The sequence below is a fragment of the Puma concolor genome, chromosome A3 (assembly GCF_028749965.1).
Source record: "Puma concolor isolate L17-30 chromosome A3, mPumCon1.1.hap2, whole genome shotgun sequence".
NCBI classification, from domain to species: Eukaryota; Metazoa; Chordata; class Mammalia; order Carnivora; family Felidae; genus Puma; species Puma concolor.
In genome coordinates, this window is record NC_141669.1 from 19,692,117 (window position 1) to 19,718,110 (window position 25,994).

The window sequence follows — 25,994 nt, forward strand, 5'->3', positions numbered from 1 at the left end:
CTCCATGCTCAGCGCAGAGGCTGATAGGGGTTCAGTCCCACAACCCTGGGATCATGACCTGAGTTGAAATCAAGAGTTGGATGCTCAACCGACTGAGCCATCCAGATGCCCCTCCCCACTCTTTCTTTCTTTCTTTCTTTCTTTCTTTCTTTCTTTCTTTCTTACTCTTATGCCATTTTTTTTCTCATTTCAGTCTTATTTGTTTTTGCTATTTTCTGTATATTTCACATTGGTGGACATTCAAGGACATTGATGAAAGAGCCTCCAACCAAGGGTTTCTAGTGCTGCAGCAGCCACATCCAGGCTTCCATAGCACAGGAATACCAGTACATTGATCCTCACATGTCTTGTGTATACCTCAATACCATGCAAGTGATTATAAATCCTAGTTCTACAGTTGAGTCTACACTCCAAAATTGTTATCAATAAGCTGGAAGACTTGACACTTTATAGAAACATGTTCTTATCAGATATAATGGCCCTGACTCATTAACTCCTTAGTTCATCCCCCCCCACCCCCACCCAATGGCTGCTATTTGGCTCTCTTCTGGATATTGTGCCAACATCTTAGCACATTTAAAATTAAATTTAGCAGCGCCTGGGAATCTCAGTTGCTTGAGCATCTGACTCTTGATGTTGACCCAGATTGTGGTCTTGTGGGTCATGAGATCGAGTCTCACAATGGACTCCGTGCTGAACCTGCATGGAGCCTGCTTGGGATTCTCTCTCTCCCTCTCTCTCTGCCCCTCCCCTGCTTGTTCTCCCTTTCTCTCTCTCTCTCTCTTTCAGAATAAATAAATAAACATTAAGATTGAATTTATTGTATTCTCCCTCAAACTCTATCCCTTTCTAGCTTCTCTGCAGGCAACAATGAGAACGATGATGGTGAACTGTACTGTGTCCATTTGTCCAGGATATTGTCGCTTGTGCTGCTCTTTCTCCAAAATCGTTGTATTTGTGCCTCACAAAACTGCTATGAGGCTGGTAGAGACCCTTTACAAATGAGGAGACAGCACAAGAGGGGATAAGTAATTTGTCCAAAGTGACAGAGGCAGGTCTTCTGACTGTTGGTTCTGTGCTGTAAGCTCAGGAGCACCACGCAGCACCTCAAGCTCTGACCTCAGGGTTGTTTCTGTTCCTTTCAGTCAGTGTGTCCCGCATGGAACACATCCCAAAGCTTTCCTGCTTTCTCATCTGCAGTGTCCCACACTTGCCATTGTCAAACTAGTTAGACCACTACCTCCCAGTGTGGGCCCTCATCTGCTCACTCCTCGGTCCCTGGGAACACCTCTCCTTTTCTGTTCTTCCCTTCTGCTCTACTCCAGCCTGAAGACATTTGTTGAGACATGAGTTTATTTTACATACTTTCTCTCTTTCACAACTTCTTCCCTTTTTGCCATGTCATTTTGAGGTCTAATTCTGGCTTCCTAGCAGGACCGAAATGCGGGTCTCGTATACAACAGCTGTTAGGACAGTAGCACCTCATTAGTAATTCCCACAGCCATTTGGATAGTAAATATCTGTGGCTAATTGGAAAAAATCATATGTGTAAATATGCTGTTCTCATGATATCCCTCCCTTCTAGCCTACATCAGCCTCCTGTTTCCTATTTTAGAAAATTCAAAATAGGCCCTATATCCAAGACTGCCTGTTAACTGTGAATTTGCTGACCTTGCCCTAGGTACCAAAGCAATGCAGCACTGAAACTGTCTGTGCCAGCCTTCAAAGATGCATGTAGCCAGGGCCTCCCTTCAGGGGGCAGATGATGGAACCACCAGTTTCAGTGATGCCAGAAATTTCCCAAGGAATAGGAAGAGAACTGACACTTATTCTGCACCTCCTTGATGCCAACACCAAGTATGGTATTGTATCTACTTTATCTCGTTGAATCCCAACATCAACCCTACAAAGCAGATAGAGATGGGGGTGGAGAAGGTCCCAGCGTGGCCACCCAACCTAAATTCAGAGACAGTAGTTTAAGGATAGGATCTGGAAATCTGGTGGGAAGGGACCCAGGTGCTTGAAGAATTAAGGAGGGCCTGAGAAATAGCTCCTTCTACGGAGAATGGGGCATATTCAGGTAGAGTGGGAGAGGTGTCGTGAGTATTGTTAACTGCCTGTCACTAACATCATCTGCTGACTCTGCTGTGGGGGTTTTGCCTTAATCCTCCTGAGACTGCACAAAAGAGCAGAAACAAACAAAGCCATTTCACTTGAAAGCTATTGAGGCAGAATGTCATGACCTGAGGCACCCTTGCTGGGCAGCTCAGGTGGCAGAGTGCAGCCCACGGGACTCTGGAGAGACTAGACACAGAGAGCACACAGTGACCTGGAGCATGAAGGCATGGGGCACCTGCAGCCTCAGCCTAGGCCTTGGCCAGTGGGCAATAGACTTCACCCCTGACATCAGAGCTGGGTAACAGGGACATGGTCAACTCCATGGGCTGCTTGGATGACTATAGCTCTTTAAGAATGTCATGAGACAGCCACTGGCTCCATGTCACATGCCCCCTCCCCGCTCCCAGAGCCATTTGGGAGGAAGTCAAAGAGGCCTATTCCACAACTGCTACTTTTGCTGGCACATTTTCATCACTCTCCGTTCCCACACCTGGCTGGGATGGCCCGGGAAGCAGGCCACAAACCTATCTTCCTCTCCATTATACAGATGAGAAACTGAGGCTTGAGGAATTCACGTCACTTGCCTAAATTAATACAATTAGAAAGTGGCAGCACTTGGATTAGAAGTCAGGCCTTTTTCATTTTGAAGCCCATGCTCTTCCCACTTTCTTGTTCATTCAACAAGCACGTATTGAGTGCCTACTGTGTATCAGGCACAGGAGGCAACGGGAAATAAATATAAGATTCTGCCCAAATGAACCCCACACCCAGTGGCAGGGGTGGTAACTGTTCACCAAAATTCACGGGCTCTTCTTCCCGGACTCATAGCTGGGCTATGTTTCCCATCTTACTTTGCTGTTAGGTCTCCGGCTTGCTGAATGTGAGTGGAAATGATGAGTGACACTTCCAGGCCTGGCCCATAAAAACCTCCCTCACATGTTTCTCTACCACCCTTGGAAGCCATGTGTGGAAAATGGCAGAGCTGCCTCCGCTGATGAGGAACATATGATTTGGCCTGTTACATGAACAAGAAATCAATTTATATTGTGCTTGAAACATTATACATTTAGGAATTTGTTTTGTTGCAGCACTGGCTGTATCTTAATTGAAACATACTCCCACACGAATACTGCCTGGAATGGTTTTCCTTGTACCAAAAAAAATGACAGATCAACTTTCCTCCTATTTAAATGAAACTGCTTTCTGGAGACAACTCTGAAAATCTAGTGGTGTTCCATGGAGAACGATCACCTGTTGGCTGAATGGGCAACACCAGAGACTCATGAGAGAAAGCTTGCCTTGGTCCAGTGCTGCCCATACGAGGGACAGTTCTTCCCAAGTATGGCTCTGTATTAGCCATCCCACTTTGCAAAAAGACCTGATGCTAAATCCTCCAAACTGGCTTCTATCAGTTATAATAAAGGTGACATCGTAACCTCTCTCTGCCCCCCTTTTGTTTTACTTTCGATTAGTTCAGATCTCAGGTTGCGAAGATGGCCACTTCTTATTGAACCCCTTCCGAGACCTTGAAGATTATAATAATCTTTGGACAAACCAGCGGTCAAGGGTTGATTAATTATATTACGGTGATTGTGCAAATAATCCTCACAATTGAAACAAGTGGTAAACTATGATTATGTTTTGGTTCTAGTATAATTTTTTTCCTGAAGTGAATAAATGCCCTATTTTTGCTTTAAATATTTTTAGTTTTCTACGAAGTGATCATTATTTTTTTCCAACTGCTAGGATTTCTCTGTCAAAGATTTTTAAACAATACAGTAAAATCCTAACCATAAATGAAAAGTTGATAAATTATAAAACATTAAAATTAAGAATGTATGTTCATCAAATGGCATGATTAGAAGAATACAAAGGAAAAGCACAGAATGGCAGAAGATATTTGTAATACATGTATCCAAAAAAGGACTTATGTCTGGAATCTATAAAGAATCCCAATGGATCAATAAAAGAGAGCACAATAAAAAAAAATGGGCAAAAGATTTCAATAGCACTCCACAATAGAGGATTTCAACTAGCTCTAGACCTATGAAAAGGTAATTGACTTCATTAGTCATCGGGAAAATATACACTAACACCACAGTGAGGTCCTACACATCTACCAGAATGGTTAAAATTAAGAAGGCAGATAATCCATGTGATGTCTAAAATTCGGAGCAACAGTAACTCTTACACGTTGTTGTTGGAAATATAAATCTGTGCAACCATTTTGGATAACTATATGTACTACCTATTAATGCTAACCTGACTCTGTGAATGAGAAACTCCACTCCTTGATATATACCCAACGGAAACGAGTATATATACTCACAAAAGACGTGGACAAGAATGTTCCTAGCAGCACTGTTTGTAATAGTTAAAAACAGGAAGCAAATGTCCATCAGTAGTAGAATGGATAAACAGTGATGTACTATACAGCAATGAGAATGAACAAATTATGACTATTTGCAGCATCGTGGATGAATCTCGTAAAAGACAACATGGAATGAGAGAAAACGGATACAAAAGAGCAAATAATATACGACTCAATTTACATAAAGCTCAAAATCAGGCAAAACTCAGGGTGACTGGCTGGCTTAGTGGGTAGAGCGTGCAATTCTTGATCTCAGGGTTAAGAGTTCGAGCGTAGCGCTTACAGAAAACAAAAACGAAAACACAACAGGCAAAACTCATTGGTGAAGATAGAGGTTAGTTTAGTGGTTACCATTGTTGGGAGGAAGAGGGCTTGAGGGAAATCTTCTGGGGTGCTGGTTATATTCTATTTCACAGTCTGGATTCTGATTACACATTGTTCACTTTATCAAAATTCTTTGAGCTAAGCACTTATGATGTGTGTACTTCTCTACATGTGTGTTATTCTGTAATGAAAAAATTTTAAACCTGCCAGATCATGTAGACATCCTGAACAAATGCTGAAGATTCTAGGAAATGAGATACTTCTGCATAGAAAAGCTCTGCAGTTCATGAATTCACCATTTTTGGTAGGAGTTGGTCTCTGGAATGACAAATGGAAATCCCAGTGTGTAGACTTCTCAGGGGTGGAAGGGCGCCCAAGCAGCATCTTGTCCAGTCACCCGTATACACTCCTGTAAAGGTGAATATTGAAGTAGGGGTGCCCAGATTGGATATCAGTTATTTTTTGTCTGCCTAGAGTCCCTTTCTGGGGGGGCTGCCCCTACTCGACCTATCTAATAAGTTGTTTTGATGGGTTCAGTAACAGCATTCTGCCATCTACCCCCAACATAGAGGTTGATGTTTGCTCTTTGCTTGGCCAACAACACTTTTCCATCCCAGGAACTTGCACTTTGAATCAAGACATCTGGATGTAGAAGGTGGTGAAGCTGCATTATCTGAAGGCAGACCCATAGAAAGACAGTTCACAAGATCCTTCTACCAAGGTCCCTGAAGCTGCTTTGCTTCTGGCCTCCACAGACCAGATGATCCAACAGATCCTTTTATTCTCTGAACCTTATATCCTTCTAATCAATTAATTTTTGCCTAGGTAACAAGAATCTATTTCCATTACTTTCAACCAAAGAATTGATAGAGCATCAGATCCCCAAGCTGCAAGGTTTAGAAACTCATGACTATTAGTTCACCCAGGAGTTATTAGGCTGCACAGAAAGAATTCACATTGGCCAAATTCACAGGAATCTGATATCTAAACCATGATATTAATTTATTACTTTATTCTGGGAGCTGTTCTTAGTTGAGGGACAAAAACAATAATTTTATACAGAGCATTCATTTCATACTTAACATTTATTGGGTAAGCACTGCCTGTTAGGCATTATGGCGAGCAAACAAAAGTGAAAGTGGGGGTTTTCAAAAAGATTTTCACAACCTTTGAACTACGTCTTGATGTGCCACCGTTTCTCACTCTACTTCTACAGTGCTGCATTCTTGATTTTTCTAAAATACCATTTATTTGGCCTCTGGTCAACTACCTTCCATGATGACCCTTCGTCATCTACATACTTTCCAGAATGTTTCCATCCTCCTCCTGCCAGCCCCCATCCTGAGACAAGGCTTCCATAAAGCTCTTGTGTTACACTCTGGGACCTCAGGTCGTTCCTCCAGGGGCTGCTTCCCAACCTTCACATCAGTCTGGTTACCTCATAACTAGTTCTGCCTCTCTGATTCGTTTATCTGGATCCACCCGTGCCCCAGTTTGTAATTCTACGTGCCAATCTTTCCTTACATCTTACCCTACCTCAGATCCCAGACCAGGGGGGCATGAGGTCTCCTCACTCAAGAAAGGCGTTAGGATAAGGATCGGGTCCCACTGGCATTCAAAACTCTCCAACGTGTAGTGTATTTTCTTTATGTGACCATGCCACTCTAGCTGGAACAATTATTTACTCTCTTGTCATTAGAAAATGCAGCATTGCCAACTCTCTGCTTCTGCTTGCGTTGGTCTCTGTCCCAGGAATGCCCCCACTCTCTCCCCTTCCTGTCTGAATCCCAGTCATCAAGCCCTCCCTCGAGGCTCCTACAGATCCCTCAGTGTTTGGCCTTCCCTGGTACCTCCTGCTTTGCCGGTCACTTTGCCATGCCTGCCTTGTCTCTACTACGCGTTCTCAAGCGTTTTGAAGGCAGAGACTGTATCTTCGACTTTTTTATGAACTAAATTTGAAGATGTGTGCTGAGGTCCTACTCTGTGAAGGGGACTTCACTGGGCATTGGGGACATACAAAGAAACATAAGACCTAGGTCCTGCATTCAAATACTTATAGTTCAGTTGAGGACATTTAGTCACCGTAGCCCATATGACTTGCAATAACGATCTGTTTGTATTAGTTTGTGGCGTTGCCAGAACAGGATACCACAGACTGGGGGGCTTGAACAACAGAGATGTATTTCCTCACCGGTTCTGGAGGCTGGAAATCCAAGCACAAGGTATCAACAGGCTTGGTTTCTTCTGAGGCCTCTCTCCTTGGCTTGTAGGTGGTCGCCTTCTTGCTGTGTACTCACGTGGTTTTTCCTCTGTGTGTGTGTGCGCATCCCCGGTATCTCTTCGTGTGTGCAAGTTTCCTCTTCTTATAAGGACACCAGTAAGATTGGATTGGGTCCTCGTTTTAGCTTAACATCCCTTTAAAGGCCCTTTCTCCAAATTCAGCCACATTCTGAGGTAGGAGGTGGTTAGGATTTCGACATACAAATTTTAGGCGGGTCACAAATTAGCACTTAACTCTGTGGAATGATTGGTTCATTGTAATCCTGTGGAATAAGTTCTACCCTTCATAATAGGCTGTGGCAATTACCTGTGAGTTGTTGGCTAACACATTTCCTGGATTTTGGGAGGCGTGTCAGGTATATTTCCTTTGGTTTCACAGTACAAAATACAATGTAAGACACAGAGAAGACCTTCTTTCCTTAAGTAATGAATAAAAGTGTATGATACCTGTATTTGGTTTTCCACCTTAAAATTAGAGGTGGAGTCTTACATGACCCACAGGAAATTTGGGGGATTGTAATCCCATAGTAGTACTCTCAGTCTTCTATGTCTTGGAAGCTGGTTTTCTACCGTTCGTCCTCCATGTCATAAAATTTGAGTCTTTTTTTTGTGGTTAAGTCTTGTCAAGAAGTTGGTCTGTTAGATATATGACCAGGGTGGGCGGTGGGTAGATTTTGGGAATCACTGCAGGCTAGTGAAGGTCATAGGCATATCGATTAGCTAAGGGCAGGTCTTGTACAGGCTCAAGAGTATGATGAGTCCAGGAAGGCAGAGAAAAAAGCAAGTAGCCAGGGTCAGGGTTTGCTGAAGTCTGGGCGGCAAAGCTGAAAAAACAGAGTCCTGTTGTGCTGGAGAGCAGAACTGGACGGAGAAGCATCAGGCTCAGAACTGGTGGGGAAGACGTTGCTCTGAAAGCACACAACATTGCTGTGCACACTCTTTCTTCCATCCAGCAAAATAGCCTTTTTCAAACAGCACTGTTGTTCTCTGAGCCTCAATATAAGCCACTTCCATGTACAGGTCCTGATCATCAGTATGCACGGGTGCAGCCACGTGGGTTGCTTAGGCCTGGTCTGTTGGCTTCTGTGCCATACTGGTTGTTGAATATTTTGAATATCGCCCGTGTGCATATGTAAAATTTCTTTATCTTTTTTGGTAAAATTTCTGTCAAGGGCACTAGCTACTCTGCTATTCAGGGTCCTCATACAAAGATTAACATGATACATTTCACTTGGCATTCAGAACTCAAGATGATAAATAACTTTATGCTGTAGTGTACAGTTCCAATTAACATCAGCACTGAAGTCACCAGAACTGTCAGTTTCTCTATATGGCAGTGACTACTGACAATTCATCTTGGTTTCCTGGATGTCATCCAGTACATTGGCCAGAGAGGCCAGAGCAGGCATCTGTGTTATATTTTAACCTTCTTCTTGCCTCCTTTTTTTTTCTTCCTTTCTTTGGACCTAAACTTTTGCTATTGAACACATAAGTGCAGCGTTGGGAGGTTCCCTTGTCATTCATTCATTCAGTGATTCCTCCAACAAATATTATAGAGTTCCTACTGTGTGCCAGGTACTAGACACAATGGTGAGCAAAATGTGATATGGTTCTTGTCCTTGTGAAATTTAGAGTCAGATGGTTAATGGCACAATAAGCCAGGAAGTCGTGTTCCTACTTACGGCTTTCATCTCATCCCCGTCCACTTCCCTTAAAATGTGCTTGGTCAATTATATTCCTTTTTTGCAACAATAGTCTTTTCCAATGAATTATCTTCCCCTCTGCCCATCACCATGTCATATCTCCCTTCTACTGAAATGATAATCCTCTTGTCTTCATTTAAGTTCTTGATTACCATCTTCTCTCCCATCAAGAGACATCACAGGCAAGTTAGCTTTGACCTCCCACTGCCCACTCACTTCTTAGCCACTTGTAATCCTGCTTCCAGCCCAACTTCTGTGGGTGGCTCTTTGTGTTACCTCTGTTTGGTCAACTGAGGGTTCGTCTTCCTTTCCATGCTAACAGCCAGCAGCAGATAAGACCCTTCAAACCTTGTCCCTGAAAACCTTCCCCTGACGCACCCCAGCACAAATGCTTCCTTCCGGAAGTAACTAACTAGCTGTTTGGCCTTGGACAAGTCACTTAAGTTCTCCAGATCTCAGCTTCCTTATCTGTAATATGAGTAAGTTGTGCCGAGATCTCTTCCTGCCTTAGAATTTTGTGCGTGTAGGAAATTAGATGAAGAAAGAGCCAGGGGAAATAGTGTCTCCAATGTCTCCTGACCCTAGGGGTGACAGGAAAGTGAGGAGATAGTGAACTCTCTGATAGCTCATGGAGAAAGGGTAGTTGGGGAGGGGAGTCAAGGAGATGCTGGAGGGCAGCGATGAAGCTGGGCAATGGGGAAGAGCAGAAGGGCAAAACAAATTCTTTTGTGGAATCATAGCTATAATATTCATGGAACAAGAAGCTGTGTGCAGGCTCTGATCTTGTGGACCCAGGATAAGCAGAACTTGAAGAACATCCTCGACACATACTAGCTCCGTGAGCAGAAATACGTCCTTGACACATACTAGCTCCGTGAATGGAAATATATACATCTCCCTTCCCAAAATGAAGATAAACAGTACCTACTATTGTGGTTACTTGAATACACGAAACTTCCCTGCTAGAAGGTGAGTGCTTTGAGGACAGGGAGCCTCTCTTTTCAGTCTTTATAGATTCCCAGCTACCGTAGGAGGTATAGTTTGTTAAATTGGACTAAGGAACATTCTTAGATTTTATTCAGCTTCCTACTGAAGGGGAATTCTGAGAGTGACTCAGAATGATTAACACATTAGATTATTTTAGCACTGATGTTTGCACTTTATATATTCTACTTATATGAAATCTTTCCTCATTTATTGTTGATTCATTTGTTATCTGTTTCTTCTACTATGTAAGCCTTTGAGGACAAAAATTGTTCCCCCTGCGTCCCCAACACTTAGAATTATGCTTGGCACATGGTGGGCTCTTAATAAATAAGTATTGGATGATGGTATGAATGAGTCTCTGGATATGATTTCTACTTACAGTTCTTGTATTTGGAAACTTTGGGCCTGGCAGCTTGCCTGCAGAAGGACTGAGGAGGTAGAGCTAGCAACTTCCCCTTCTCTGCTTTCTCATGCAGAGGAAACTCTGCCCAAGTGGCAGAGTCTGGGCAGCCATGGAAGGTGGGAGGGAAAAAGGAATGTGTCCACCCCATCAAGCCAAGACAGTGGGACTCGAATCTGTCTGCAGCCCAGTGATGAGTGGGAGTATGGGAAGGCTTGGCCAGCCCCACATGGTTGTCTAGGGGCTCCACGGGGAGGATCCCTTCAGCAGGTCCTGCCTAGGGACTCTTTTGCAGGGCATGAATGGGTACCACTATGAGCTCTCACCCACGCATCAGCAACTGGTAGGCCCCATCTTCATGGGAAAATCCAGTCATCATTGGTCTGTAGAGATACCAAAGAATGAATTGGCGTATTAGAAGCTAGTAGGTGCATCGGTGTATAAAGTGCAGAAGTGTGGGTTCTTCTGAGAGCCAAACCTAATAGCCAAGCCTAAGGGCTGTGGGGTTTAGGCTGGATGCAGAAGTCCCTGCCCTCAGTGAGCTTGCATGGTGGTGGAGTCCACAACCTAACAATGGTGGAAAGGGTATCACTCCTAGTAACTACTCTCTCAGAGAGTGCTCTCAGAGAGGCTGGCTGAGCCACGAAGAGGGTAAAGTTAATCTTCGGTGGTTTGTGCTTTCCCTCTGTGACACTGACCTTTTTCAATGCCTCTACTTCCCTGAAGTGGGAAGAGAACCATCTGCCTGACCGCATTGGTAAGTCTAAGGCACATGCAATTTGTTCCTCTTTCTGTTAGTATTTGAATCCCAAAAGAAGATAAGTAACAATCACGTTCCTTGATTTGGTACCTCCTTTGAGGAATAAAGTCTAAGGAAAGACTCTAAAAGCAAGAGCGAGGAGAAAACACCCCACATTTGCAATATTAGAGAATAATAGAATCAATACAATTGAATCCTGTAACCCTTAAAAACCAAGAGGTTTTTATATAAACCAAGAGGCATATATACAAATATATAAGAAATAATATTGAAGAGGAAAACCAGTGGGGTGCCTGGGTGGTTGAGTCAGTCAGGTGTCTAACTTCAGCTCAGGTCATGGTCTCACGGGTCATGGGTTCAAGCCCCCTGTTGGTCTTCGCGCTGACAGTGTGGAGCTTGCTTCAGGTCCTGTCTCCCCTCTTTCTCTGCCCTTCCCCCCCTTCTCAAAAATAAATAAACATTAAAAAAAATATTGAAAAAGAAACTAGGACACAAAGTACTTTATGCACTGAGTGTATGTCTGATTACTGATTTGTAAAAATATGTGAATTTGTGTATTTATTAAAAAAAATTTTTTTAATGTTTATTTTTGACATAGAGAGAGAGAGAGACACAGACAGACAGACAGACAGAGCATGAGTGGGGGAGGGGCAGAGAGAAAGGGGGACACAGAATTCAAAGCAGGCTTCAGGGTCCAAGCGGTCAGCACAGAGCCCGACACGGGGCTCGAACCCGTGGACTGCGAGATCATGACCTGAGCCAAAGTCGGACGCTCAACCGACCCAGCCACCCAGGTGTCCCTAAAAATATGTGAATTTTCATACACTGATAAAGTGTTCTGTATCACTAATCTGTGTCTAGCTCAGTGCCTTGCATGTAGTACGTATTTAGTAATGTTTATTGAATGAGTGAAGGAACCAGAAGTAAATTAGAGAAATGCTTGAATTTATATTCATCAATTTCCTTTATTTTAAAGCTGCTTAACTGCATAACAAAAAAATTTTAAATAAGGTCATCTTTTGAATTTCATTACATGAAAAGAAAGGAAGGAAGTACCAAATGTTAACAGTAGTGGTGTTTGAGTCTTGAGCTACAGGTAATTTCTATTTTCATTTATCAACTTCTCTGTATGTTCTCAGTTTTCTACAATAACCATAATCAAGGAGAAATGATTTGTATAAAGGATCATCCCGAGATAGCAAATTACAAACCCAAAGGAATGAATCTCTGCTGTTGAAATTGCAGGCCCTGTGTAAGCTTAGGGGTGGGGTGCATCTGGCATCTGGAAGAACACAACACAGGCCACCGCCAATCCAGTCCTCCTACATATACAACTGGCTTTGGGACTCAGACTTCAAACGTGAGAGCAGCTGCTACCGCGAGTCTGATTGAAGCCTACACATGTTAGGAGGGAAGCCTGTGTTTTATATCATTAATGCTCGGGGAAATAGACGATATTGTCATCTCAGAAGGGTCCAAAGAATACATTTGTTGCAGTGTGTTTTAAGTAGTGAAAAATTTTAAATAACCAAAATGTCCATGATAGAGAATATAATCCCTGGAATTCAGATGTGAAAACCAAAGGAATTTCATGGTACCCTCATTTTCTTAGTTAAGATCAGTAAGCGTGGATAATGTCCACCTTAGGAGAAACAGGACAGTTGTTGAGACTAACAGTGTGAGGTGCTCATTCAGGAAAATGAGACTGTCTTTTTTTTTTTGGAAGAGAGAGAGAGAGGACACAAGTGAGCAAGGGGCAGAGAAAGAGAGAATCCCATGAGGGACAGAGTGAGAGTGAGAGAGAGAGAGAGAGAGAGAGAGAGAGAGAGAGACAGAGAAGCAAGGCTCAAGCTTACCCGAAGTGGGGCTCGAGCTCACCTGAACTGGGGCTCAAATCGAGGTCTCGAGGCAGGGCTCCAACTCACGAACCATGAGATCATGACCTGAGCTGAATTCAGATGCTTAACCGATGGAGTCACCCAGGCGTCCAACAAGACTGTCTTTTAAACACAATCACACTTACACTGATGTTGGGTCCAGGACACATTGGAGCTGCATCTACCACTGAAGAATTCACCACCAAGCATGGACAAGATGACGTTACTCTAAAAAGAGAACTAATGCAGAACCTAAACATCTTTTAGAGAATAACTGGTGCCTAATGGATATAAATAGTTATAGCACTGAATCAATGAGACCTGGCAAAACAGAAATCCTGTTATTTGACATAGAAAAAAATCTACTTCCCGGGCAAAAATTTTTACCACCCAAATAATGGCTAAGTGAGATACGTCAGTCAGAGAAAGACAAATAACCATACGATCTCACTCATATGTGGAATTTAAGAAACAAGAAGGGGCGCCTGGGTGGCTCTGTCGCTTAAGCGTCTGACTTCGGCTCAGGTCATGATCTCGTGGTTCGTGAGTTTCAGCCCTGCCTCAAGCAGAGTTTCAGCTCTGTGCTGACAGCTCAGAGCCTGGAGCCTGCTTTGGTTTCTGTGTCTCCCTCTCTCTCTGCCCCTCCCCTGCTCACGCTCCATCTCTCTCTCTCCCAAAAATAAATAAGCATTAGAAACATTTTTAAAAAGAAAACAAATGAACGGAGGAAAGAGACAAGCAAACAAAAGACTCTTAATCATAAAGCATAAACGGATGATTACCAGAGAGGAGGCATATGGGTAAAAGAGGGGAAGGAGATTAAAGAGTACACTTATCCTGATGAGCACTGAGTAATGTATAGAATTGTTGAGTCACTACGTTGTACACCTGAAAATAATATAACACTGTATGTTAACTACCTTGGAATTAAAATGTTAAAAAATCACTATCGCTTGGGGACAAAACCATTCAATTTGCCTAATGATAGCTAATTTAATAAATAATATTTTTAAATTGTTAAAAAGAAATTTATAAGATGTTCCAGATGAAACCCTACGTTTATATAGTACCTACTTCTACTTAATACCACATGTTAAAGGGGTGCCTGGCTGGCTCAGTCAGTTGAGCATCCAACTCTTGATTTTTGGCTCAAGTCATGATCTCACGGTTTGTAGGTTCAAGCCCTGCGTTGGGCTCTTTGCTGGTGGTGCAGAGCCGGCTTGGGATTCTCTCTCTCCCTGTCTCTTTGCCTTCCCCCCACTCTCTCACTCTTTCAAAAATAAATAAATCAATAAACATTAAAAAAAAATACCACATTTAGAATATACTAACTTTGAGCAGAGTTGAGATACAGTTTAAATAAAGCAGCATTTTGATAGGCTGAGACTAAAGCATGACTGTATGAAGGGGTCAACATCCAGTTTGGACTGCAAAGTAGACCTAGAATCCTGTTGCTTTGGAAACGCTAAAGTTAAGATAGGTGTAGAATGTTTGGCCAGAAACCTCCTTATCTAAAACTCTATGCCTGGGTTGTAAATCAAGACTATGCCTCTGTCAAAAAGGACTTAGACTCTCCAGGCAAGGGATGGACGCTTCATTCTTATTGACATAACTACAAACGCCACAGTTTCTGATATCTGTGATTGTAGAGAACAAAGTTTCTCAGTGAGCAGGAAAGTAGTCACTTGAAGAAGGCAGCTATTATGACACTTTCCAGCTGCAGTCTGTCCTCAGGGGACACTGCATCCTGTTAACTGTGCAGCTGGCTTTATCTGTGCCTGTGCTTCCAGCCTGATGAATGGCGGGGAAGATTTTTACCTTCTTAGTTTGCCCTAACTTTTACTTTCTCATGGGCAATCCTCAAGCTGAACACTATACCGGGTGCTTTGCATACATTATTTCATTTAATCTTTGCAATAATTGTTGGCTAGCATCCTGTTTTACAAATGAGGACACTGAGGCCTGGAGGTGTTTAAAGTGGTTTGTTCAAGGTCACACAGGAAGTGGCAGAGCCATTTCAAACCCGGGTCTGCCTAACTCTAAACATAGTCTTAATGTCTATACTTCAAGCAAATGTGGAAATTAAAGACTATTCAAAGGAGCACCAACAAAATTTATTTTGTGGGGGAGTGGCAGGCACGCACTATAGGTAGAATTGTAGAGTGCAGCAATTTTCCTGAAGGTTAGTTTGGCAAATGTGTAGTGGAAAAAATTAAGCCGGGGGTGCCGGGGTGGCTCAGCGGGAAAAAATTAAGCCGGGCGTGCAGGGGTGGCTCAGTGGAAAAAATTAAGCCGGGGGTGCCGGGGTGGCTCAGTTGGTTAAGTGTCCGACTCTTGATTTTGGCTCAGCTCACGATCTCATGGTTCGTGAGTTCGAGCTCCGCATCTGGTTTTGCGCTGACAGTGAGGAGCCTGCTTGGGATTTTCTTTCTCCCGTTCTCTCTGCCCGTTCCCTGCTTGCGCTTTCTCTCTCTCAAAAATAAATAAATAAATAAACTTAAAAAACTTAAGCCAGCAATTGGAGCTAGCAATTAATCTTGGAATTTAACCTAAGAAAATGATTTTCAAATTGGCACAGAAGCATGCATTCAAATTATAGCATTATTTAAAAACTAAACGCATAAACAAAAAAACCCAGAAACAATGTACACATTTTTCAGTAAGGGATTGGTTAACTAAATGGCTAAAAAGACGTACAATGAATGAGTTTTCAGTATTCAGCCATTTTAATAACGAAAACATATTGTATAGTAAAAGATGTCTTATTATCGATGAGAATTTATAATGTGATTCTATTATGTAAAATTGAGTACCTTACTGTGTTTTTATGTGCAAATATACAGTCAGTGTGTGGAAAGGCTCAATAGAGGTTTTTTGTTTTTTTGTTTTTTTTACACTTCTTTGTACTTTTCTTTATTGTTGGAATATTTTATGAATTTGTTTCATTATTACAAAAATAAAAACTGAAGAAAAGAAATGTCAAAGTTAGATCAGTTCTTGTTTCAGTAACTGGAGTGATTTTGTGTACATTAGCCAGATGTTTTATAGAACTGGGTATCTATGTTGCTCTGGAGAAAATTTAACAGGTATATTACAGATCCTGGAGTATGTTATAAATCCTGGACCTAGGTCAATAGGACCTGGTCTAAAATCAGATCAATCTTAGCTAACAAATTAAATGTCTTACATTTTCATTTAAAAAATGTCTTCAAAGCACTTTCATTTAATTGTAGTCATTCTAACTTGTTGATTGGCATTGTTACTTGGGAGTAAAGGAACTTTCATCGGTGGCTAAAGTAAATGGATTTCCAAGAGGCTGTTGTGGGGTTCAGGAAGTAAATCTAACTATAATCTTTTGCCTCTGTATTAATGGTTCCTCAGGGGTTAGTTGGAAATAAAGAAGTGGGTCCATTTAGGAAAAGTAGAAGGAGCCAGAGAGGTATTGAAAATGACCTGAGAAGAGATGACCAACTGGGAGAAATAAAAGTGGGTTGTAAGCTCCTGAAAAGATGCTCTGCATGACTAATCATTAGGGAAATGCAAATCAAAACTACAATGAAATACCACCTCACACCCATTAGGATGGCTATTATTACAAACAACAACAATAACTCCCCCCCCCCCCCCCCCCCGCCAAAACCCAGAAAAACTAAGTGTTAGCAAGGATGTGGAGAATTGGAATGCTTGTGCACTGTTGGTGGGAATGTAAAATGGTACAGCCACAGTTGAAAACAGTATGGAGGCTCCTAAAAAAATTAAAAATAGAGGGCACCTGGGTGGCTCAGTCCGTTAAGCATCCGACTTCAGCTCAGGTCATGATCTCATGGTTTGTGGGTTCGAGCCCCACACGGAGCCCCGCATGGAGCCCCGCATGGAGCCCCGCATGGAGCCCCACATCAAGCCCCGCATCGAGGCCCCGCATCGAGCTCCCGCATCGAGCTCTGTGCTGCTTCAGATTCTGTGTCTCCCTCTCTCTCTGCCCCTCCCCTGTTCATGGTCTGTCTCTCTCTCTCTCAAAAATAAATAAACATTAAAATAATTTAAAAAAATTAAAAATAGATTTACCAGGGCACCTGAGTGGCTTAGTCTTTTAAGTGTCCAACTGTTGACTTTGGCTCAGATCATGATCTTACAGCTCGGCTCATGAGTTTGAGCCCCGCATTGGGCTCTGGGCTAACAATGCGGAGTTGGCTTGGGATTCTCTCTCTTTCCCTCTCTCTCTGCCCCTCCCCACTGTTTCTCTCTCTCTCAAAATAAACAAATAAACTTAAAAAAAGAAAAAGTGGGAAATCAGATGTTTACAATATCTTTAAATAAATAAATAAAATAAAAATAGAATTACCGTATGACCCAGCAATTCCACTTCTGGCTATATGCACAAAAGAATTGAAAGCAGGATCTCAGAGATATTTGTACACCCACGTTCATTGAAGCATTATTCACAATAGCTTAAATGTGGAAGCGACTCAAGTGTCCATCAATGGATAAATGGATAAGCAAAATGTGGAATATTATTCAGGCTTCGAAAGGGAGGAAATTCTGCAATATGGTACAACATGGATAAACCTTAAGGACATTATGCTAGGAAAAATAAATCAGACACAAAAAGGCAAATATTATATGATTGCCTTATATGAAGTGCTTACAGTAAGCAAAATCATAGAGATAAAAAGTAGAATAGTGGTTCAGGGGCTGGGGGAGGGAAGAAGCATGGGGAGTTATTGTTTAATAGGTATAGGGTTTCAATTTTACAAGATAAAAAGAATTATGGGGATGGATGGTGGTAATGGCTGCACAACAATGTGGATGTATTTAATGCCACTGAACTGTACACTTAAAAATGGCTAAGATGGTAAATTTTATGTAATATGTATTTTAGCACAATAAAAAAAAAGAAAACAGTGGATTTAACTGTTTTGGCAAATGATTATGATATGCAGAGGAAGAAGAAAAAAGCCAAAGGGTCTTAAGAAAGAGTATAACTCTAAAAAAAAGAGTTCTTGGGGCACCTGGGTGGCTTAGTTGGTTAAACATCCGACTCTTGATTTCGGTTCAGGTCATGATCTCATGGTTCATGAGACTGAACCTCGAGTGGGCTCTCTGCTGACAGTGAGAGGCCTGCTTGGGATTCTCTCTCGCCTTCTCTCTCTTTCTCTCTCTGCCCCTCCTGCGCTTGAACACTTTCTTTCTCAAGATAAACAAGCAAACTCACAAAAAGAGACAATGTCTTAAAAAAATAAAGTTAATTAAGACACTGAGCTGCAGAACGTGTGTATGGGTGGGGTGGCTGGAAGAAGGAGATGCAGGACTTATTAACAATTGAAGTGGTGGAAACAAATGAAGTCAATCCAAGCGAGAGGAAAGGAGGGAAAAAAATAAAATCTTGAAGATAGAAACATTTCATGCCTTGATAAAAAAGGAGCAGCCAAGAAAAGTGCTAGTAAAGGAAACGTCAGAAAGGAGATAGAAGGAAAGGAGAATGATGTAGAAGACACAGGAGGAGAGGAGAGTTTGAAAAAGGAGTTTGCAGTGTCCATTCAGCACTGTAGAAAGGCCCACAGTGGGAGGACTAAAGTGTGCACTAGATTTGGCAAACAGCAGGGACTAGAGGGTAGCCCCAACAGAAGACAGGATCACCTGTACAAGAGGCTCCACCTTCACACAGTCTGGACTGGACTAGATGGAGAGACAGAGCCTACAGAAGGGGACAATAGGGTGAACCGTGGAGATGCATGGCGCTGCGTATTTCCAGCTATTATTGGGGATGGAGACTCTGCCGGTGGCTGGAGGTCCTGGTAAATCAGGTGAGGGCAAGATCTAATGAAGTGCACCTAGGGCGTCAGTGACAGGTCTTCGACAAGAATCAGTTGAATGAACGTAAATGAATGGATATATGAGTGAATGAGGGGTGTGAGCGAAAGGTTGCTTTATGACCAAGACAGGGCAGAAGATGGAGGGTCACGGGTGTGGCAGGGAATAATGGTAGGATGGAGTACCTGCCTCTGGAAGCAGTTGCCCACTGCCTCAGAGAGATGCCAGGGAGGATGGTGTTTTCAAGGCAGTCAGGTTTCAGTTAGGAGAAGGGGTGAGAAGGGCTTAAGGATTTACAGAAGTTGCTCTAGGACAGAAAACACTGGAAGAGAAACAGCAGATAACGTTGCGAGATAGCAGCAGCAGGACAGGATTGAGGCAGGTGAAAACAGATGATTGGGAATAAGAGTGGAGGAAAGGATAGATGTATGCTCTACAAAGCACTTCCGCAGCCAGTGACTCATTCATCCTTAGGACATCCCGGGGAGAAAGATACATATTACATTGCCAGACTTGGGAATGAGGGATGCTTCCCAGATAAGGCCATCACGGCTCACAAAGCCTGTTCAGCAGTTGTTTGATTCCTCCAATGACAAGGAACCCTCCACTTTTGGAAGTAGTACTTCCATTATAGAATTAAAAAAAAAAAGCGGGTAGAAAAGAAGAAAGGTGTGGGCCCCCTTGAGGGGAAAGCTCTGTCAATGACAGACATTTTGGGTAATTCATAGAATTGCAGAGCCAGACGTGTCAGTCAGAGCTTTTCATCTGTAAAACGAAGGGGGCAGATGATCTTTCTTTTCCCTTGTCTAACAGCCTGTGAAATCATCTAGGCAACCACCTCCCAGTTTTACAGAATAAAAAAAGAGGCCCGCGGGATGTGTCTCGCCCAAAGTAATTCAGAGATTAGTGGAGGGCCAGGCCCAGAACCGACTCCTCCTGGGTGTGCAGGGCCTCTCGCCGCTGCACCATCTTCCCCGAAAGAGAAGGGCAGCGGGAGGGTGCAGGCCGGGCGGCCTAGCTGAAAGCACCCTGGGGCTCGAGGAGGCTTCCCGGCAGCAGTCGGAGGAACGCCCCGAGGGGAGGGGAAGAGTTGGGGCCTCCTTTCCCACACTTCGTTAGGACGCGGGCCGGGGCGGGACCGCGGCAGCCCTCCCTCGGGCGGCCGGCCGGCAGAGGGCGCGGGACTGCTCCTCACTCCGCGGCGGCGGGGCGGGCTGAAAGTGCGCTGCCCGGGCGCGCCGTCGGAGCTCGCGGGCACCGGGTCGCCTGGGCCCGGCCCGGCCGGAGCGCGCAGGGGCAGCGCGGCGGGCGGGGCGGCGGGGAGCGAGCGGAGTGGGGCGGGGCGGGGCGGGGCGCGGAGGGGGCGGGGCCGCGAGCGGGGGGCGGTGGCGGCGGCGGCGGCAGCGGCGGCGGCGGCCGAGGAGGAGGAGAACATGGCGGCCGCGGAGAGCGGCTGAAATGCCTGTTCTTCAGGCCGGGCGAGCGGGAGTCTGACGCGATCCGCCAAGCCCTCCCCTCAGACGGCTGGACCGCGGCCTCGAGCTCCTCGGCCGCCCTGTTCCCTGCTGCTCCCTCGAGCGGACCCTGCGCCGGGTTCTTTCTGCATCCCCCTGCGGGGGGACCCCTGCTCCGGAGGAGGGGGCCGGAGAGCCGCGGCGGCGGCGGCGGCAGCGGCGGCGGCGGCGGGCTCCCGCCCCGCGGAGCGGCGGAGGCCGCGGCGGCGCCGCCTCGGTCCCGGCGAGTGCGGCGCCCGTCAGCGCGGCCCAGAGGCGGCGGCGGCGGCGGCAGGTGAGTGGCGGGCGGCGGGCGCCGAGCCTCCCGGTGGGTGCAGCTGTCACGAGCCGCGCGGCCGCCGAGGCCCTAGGGGGCGGGGAGCAGCTGGCGCCCCTCCGCCCCCCGCTCTCCTTTCTCTCCGTTCCGTCCCCCTCCCACTTTCCCCGAGTTCTCCCTCGGCCTCGCGCGGCTGGAGGGGGCGGAGGTCGCAGCTGTCACGGGCGCCAGCTGGGGGCTGCGCCCGCGGAGGAAATTGCTGCAGCAGCGACTTCGCGGCCCCTTTTCCCAGTTGCCCTAGTTAGCGCCGACTGGGCGAGCATCCGCGGAGGGTGCGCGAGGCTCGCGGCCGCCGGCCCGGCGTGGGGAGCGGCGCCCCCAGCCCTCCGGCGCTCCCCGCCGCCGAGAGGGGGAGCCGGAAGTCGGCGCGGGCGCCCCTCGGCCCCGGCGCGCGCGGTGACCTTGGCAAAGCCGGGCAACCTCTCCGAGTCTCGCTTGCCGGGACTGCGAAATGGGGATGACCATGGCGTGCCTTTCCGTAAGCGCAGCCTTCGACGGCGCTTCTGTTTACCCCGGCGCACTCGCTTTTTCCGCCTCTTGGCGAGGGATTTCGGAGGTAGAAAGGGGATGGATAAGTGAATTTTCCTCTAGGGCTGGGGGTTGGTCCCCTTGCTAGGAGTTTGCTGAAAGGACCTAAGAGGGGGAGCCGACGTGTTGACTGGACGATCGGGAGGTGGGACTAGTTAATGGTCAGCAGCAGAACTCGAGCCGCCCTCTGGTCTCTCGGAAGAGAACGGGAGAAACCGGACACCAGGGTCCCTAGTCCTTACTACCCAGCTGTGGGTTTTGTTTTGTTTGTTTTGCTTCTTTCTAAAGCAGTCACCCCCATGGTCTAGACACAGCCTCGGCTGACGATGTTAGAGAGAGACGGAGGCTTTGACAATAATGCCTGTGTATGTGACAAGGACAGTCCACGGTGCTGTGGCTGCAGAGTTTGGTGGGGAGGAAAACTTTAAGCTGGAAGGTCTTTTAGCCTTTCATGGTTGGCTCTCCTCATTCACTGTAGAGGCGTTGAAGAGGCAGGTGTCCTTGTGGAGAAGGTGACATTTTTTTCTTTTGAGAGGGCGAATTTTTAATGTCGAGTACGGTGATGGTGAATGAAGGGTTCTTGAGTGAATTGCAGTCCCAGCACCCTCTGTTGATGCCAAGAGTAATCTCTGTGGCGATGATTTGTGAGGGCTGAGGCTTACACTTCGGTGATTAAGAAATCTTCAAGTGTCTGTGTAAAACATTGCTGCGGTGAAGCTTACTGTTCTGTTGAAGGGATGGATATCAAGGGTTAAATTGGTTTGAGGTTTGTCTCTTCTTCTGGAATTGGTTGGAGGTTAGGCTCAAAAAAAAAAAAAAAAAAAAAAAGTTGGCCAAAGGGGCCTCTCTCTCAGCTTGTTTCACAGAAGCTATGATGTAGTAGGAAGGGGGTCAGATTTCTTCATGTTGAGAATAATGTGAAAAGAAAGTATTTGCTTAGGTCTCTTGGCTCTTGAACTAGAAATAGTTTTGGGTGAAAGGTAGCAGTGGGGTTTGATTCATCTTAATAAATGGGCATTCCTTGAACTATTTGTCATAAACTAGATGCAGTTGGGAAGTGTTTCCATTTTATTGCCTGTCCTTTGTGGAAAGGTCTAATTTGGTTCTGTGAACTAGGTTCTAAAATGTTTTCCCTCCATTTGTTATTTGCACCTCATGCTTTGGGAACAGTGGATCAAAAAGGGGGCCTGAATAGGGAAGTACATGGTTTGGAGAGAAAATGGAGGGGTGTTGCTTATGAGAACAGGTGTTTGGTTTGATTTTTGTAGACATGTTTCCACTGCTTATTTGTTGCATTTATTTAAGTCACAGGGAAGTTTGAATTTTGAGGGGCAAAACTGGAATTTGACATAGTTTTTAGTTAATCTCTTCCTCATTTCTTTCTGAGAAAATCTGTAGGATTGTGTCTATTAAATTGCTTTTTGTGTGGTTTAAGCCAAGGGAGTGTTTTAGATTCTGCATTTTTGGGTAAGTGGTTTTATTGAAAAAAAGGGCTTGATGGAACTAATGGTGATTGTCCCACTTACACTGGGATTATATAGACAATGCATTTTCCTCCCTCTTTCTGCCAACATTTGTTTTTCTTTCTCCCTCAATTCTAGGGTTTCATTTCTAGAAATCTGGGCTGGAAACAGAAGCAGCAGTTTGTATAATCCCAAGAATTTGCTTATGCCAGGAAGCCGTAAGGGTAGCATGAAGTGGGTGTGATATAAAGATACTGCTACTACTTAAGACATTTAACTGTTGAGGGAGTCTAGGGTCAAATTTAATTTTTGTTGAATTTCCTGTTTTGTGTGTATGTGTTAATCTTTTGGTGGGCAGAGGATTGGGTTGCTATGGTGCTAACTGGTATATATTATGAAAGCATTGGCAACACTTCATGCTTTTACTCTATAGGGAAGGGTGGTAAACAAGCCTCAAAATGTAAAGATGTTCTCAGGACGGAATGTTCGTAGCATGTACTCTTGATCCTGCGAATCCAATGATCGGTCTTCACCAGGACTAAATGTTGAGTAAGTGATGAGGGTTAGAGATGCTGAAGGGTGGAGTGTGGAGGAGAGGATATTGGACATTCCTTAAAAATCTTTTCTCTGTTTTATTGTGTATTACAATGTGATTTCTAATTGTTTTTCAAAGACATTTCAGCTCTCCTCTGTTGTCATCAATTTTATATACCTTTTCTTAGATACTACTTCTGTTGCTTACTTTAGTTTGTCTTTTCTGCGTTATCCTCCAAGGGCTCCACATCGTTTGATGTTATGTGGCGTATCTTTTGGAGTTAGTTGACCTTAAACCCTATGGCCTAACATAGCTTTCCTTTTAGGGCAAGTACTGCCGGTCAGTATAAGTGCACACTATCTCTAAGTCTTGGGGCATGGGAGGAGATCCCCAGGATGCACATTATTATCTTGGTAGTGGTTTTTTCCTTCTACATATGATAATCGCAAGAATTCTCAGAGGGCCATCAATTGCTTTCCTGGCAGAGGTCCAAAACCATGTGGTGGTCTCCTTTTTACATTTCCTGCAAGTATCAAGCACAGACGGGAGTGTGGGACTGGGTGAAAATTCACGCGATCCAGGACTTGAATAGAGTCTGGGCTGCAGAGCCATACAAATTTCTCCCCACCATGTATAACTTTGCTACCCATTGGGGCAGACTAGACCTTCGCAAAGGACTTCTTTGTTGCTTCTTTCCCCGGTTAACCACGAGGTTAGCCTTGGCCATTGGTCATTGAGAATGGGCCCCGTGGCCTCTGACCTCTTTTCTTACCCAAAGTCTAGTCATTTCAAGCCTTTCTTCTCCATTTTATATTTTAGACTTTGTGCCTTTCTGTCAACATGTGGGGACCGAGGTCATAAAATGGCCTAGAGGCAACTGGGTACTGTGCTTGCATGCTTAGTTTAAGGAGGTGCAGGGATTTTTCTATCGTTCTGGACAATGCTTAATGGGCGTACAGTATTTGGATTATAGATACTTGGAATATAGAGAAATAGTTATTTTATATTTCTGTAGGATATGTGGTTGAAGAAGAGAAATTATTACAAAACACTGACACCAACATATAAATCCAATTCAGAGGTGCAAGTAGAGTGGGCTGTTGTCTCCATGCTTCCTCCCCCATACCCCCATCTGCAACACAGTGTTTTTGAGGCTTCTTGAAGTGACAGGCTTTTAGGAAAGCTTAGTATAGTTATCATATTTTGAAGGTAAATAGCTTATGCCAAAACAGAAGCTATAGTCACTTGAGTTTTGTAGGATTTGAAATTAATCGCCCTCCAGTCACCCTCATCTTAGATATATTTTGATCTGCTCTCTCCCATGGATGGTTTAGTGTGGAGAGCTGGGAAGTTTAGCTTTATGAAGACATCCTGGACTTGACCATTGGTGACAGATTAGGTGCAAGCAAAGAGGTAAAATACACCTATTAACAGGACCAGAATTCTGGTAACACTGGGGTAGTCACCATTTCCAAAGCAATACTTGAATTTTGTCCTTTTAGCTTATACTTTTGAGGCAAGTTTTAGGCTTCTTTTGGAAATACAAGTTTGACTTCAGACAGATGATGTCCCGGCTCTTCCAGATACTTAGTAGATGTAGCCTTGGGCTTGTTATGTAACCACACTAAATCTCAGGTTTTCATGTGTAAAACTGGAATAAGGTACTTACCCTCATATTGTTGTGATCTTTCAGTTAACTTATTAAATAAAATATGTCTGGCATAATGATTGCCACAAAGACTTTAATAATGCTTTCTTACGCTAATATAGCCTAAACACATCACTATCTAGTCCATCACCAAATTCTGATTCTTTCCTCTGCAATTTCTTGGATTTCCCCCTTTATTTCTGGTTCTTCAATCTGGTCCTCCTGTCATTTTGCACATGGAGTGATGAGAGTCACATCGACTCTGTGGGCCTGAGTTTCTTTATCATTAAAACAGCATATTGGCCCAATTTCACATTTTTTCCTTGTGTTAGATTCTGTGATTTGTAGGTTTATAGCTGTTTGCCTGCGTGCATTTGCCTAATTCATCCTACACAGAAATGCTTAAAAAATTCCTTTCCAGAATGCTTTTTGATGTTATTGTTTGTAGCAGAGACTTTTCTGTGGACAAATTTATCAAATGCAAATAATTTAAACTGTTCTTGAATTTCTCATTCCAGAAAATTTGCTGCAGATGGCATGAGCAGAAATCTTTGTAAACTGTAAAGTGCTACACAAATGAAGAAAGTGTTATAATTACCTGTAGATATCATTTTCTTTATTTAAATTGTGTTTCCTTTCCTTTTTATCTCTTGACCTTCAAGAACAGGGTCAGAGTCGGTATGTTCTCTAGAAAGCTTGTTTTTATAACTCCCTTAACATCAATTGCTCAGTTTTTTCTATGTAATAAATTTCTTATTCTTTTCCTCCTTTTTGAAAGAAAGAAATAATTTTTTAAATTGTACATTGAATTGTTTTTCTTAAGTAGGTTGGAAAGTCCTTGAGATGGCATAAACCACACCATTTAGAGTAAAGGGGCCTTAATAGTAAGTTCTCCACAACCTCCTTAATATTGCAGATGAGAAGACTAAGACAGGCAAATAGAGTTGTTTTCCTGGCTCATGTACTTAGTGGTTTTACTTAGGTCAGGTATTTGGCTTCCAGGCTTCTCTATGAGAGATTTTGTTTTATTTTGTTTGTTTTTTAGTATTTGAAGGTTATTACAAAGAGATTTTAAATTTAAGAATTTTAGTAAGCTTTTAGGTAATGTGTAAGCTAGGAGGAAAGGAGTATTTTTATTTTTTGGCCAAATATTGACTGCCGAATATTGCAATAAAGTATTGGAATTACTTAAGACTGCTTTCTCAAAAACTGCAAAAGAACCTGGAGAGAGAAAGGTCTGCTTTTCTTGTATGGCCCTCATTTAGAGCCAGCAAATATTTATTGAGTGCCACCTCCTAGACACACTGTACTCAGGTTGATTCTACATGTTACATTTTATAAACGAGGAAACAAGGCTCA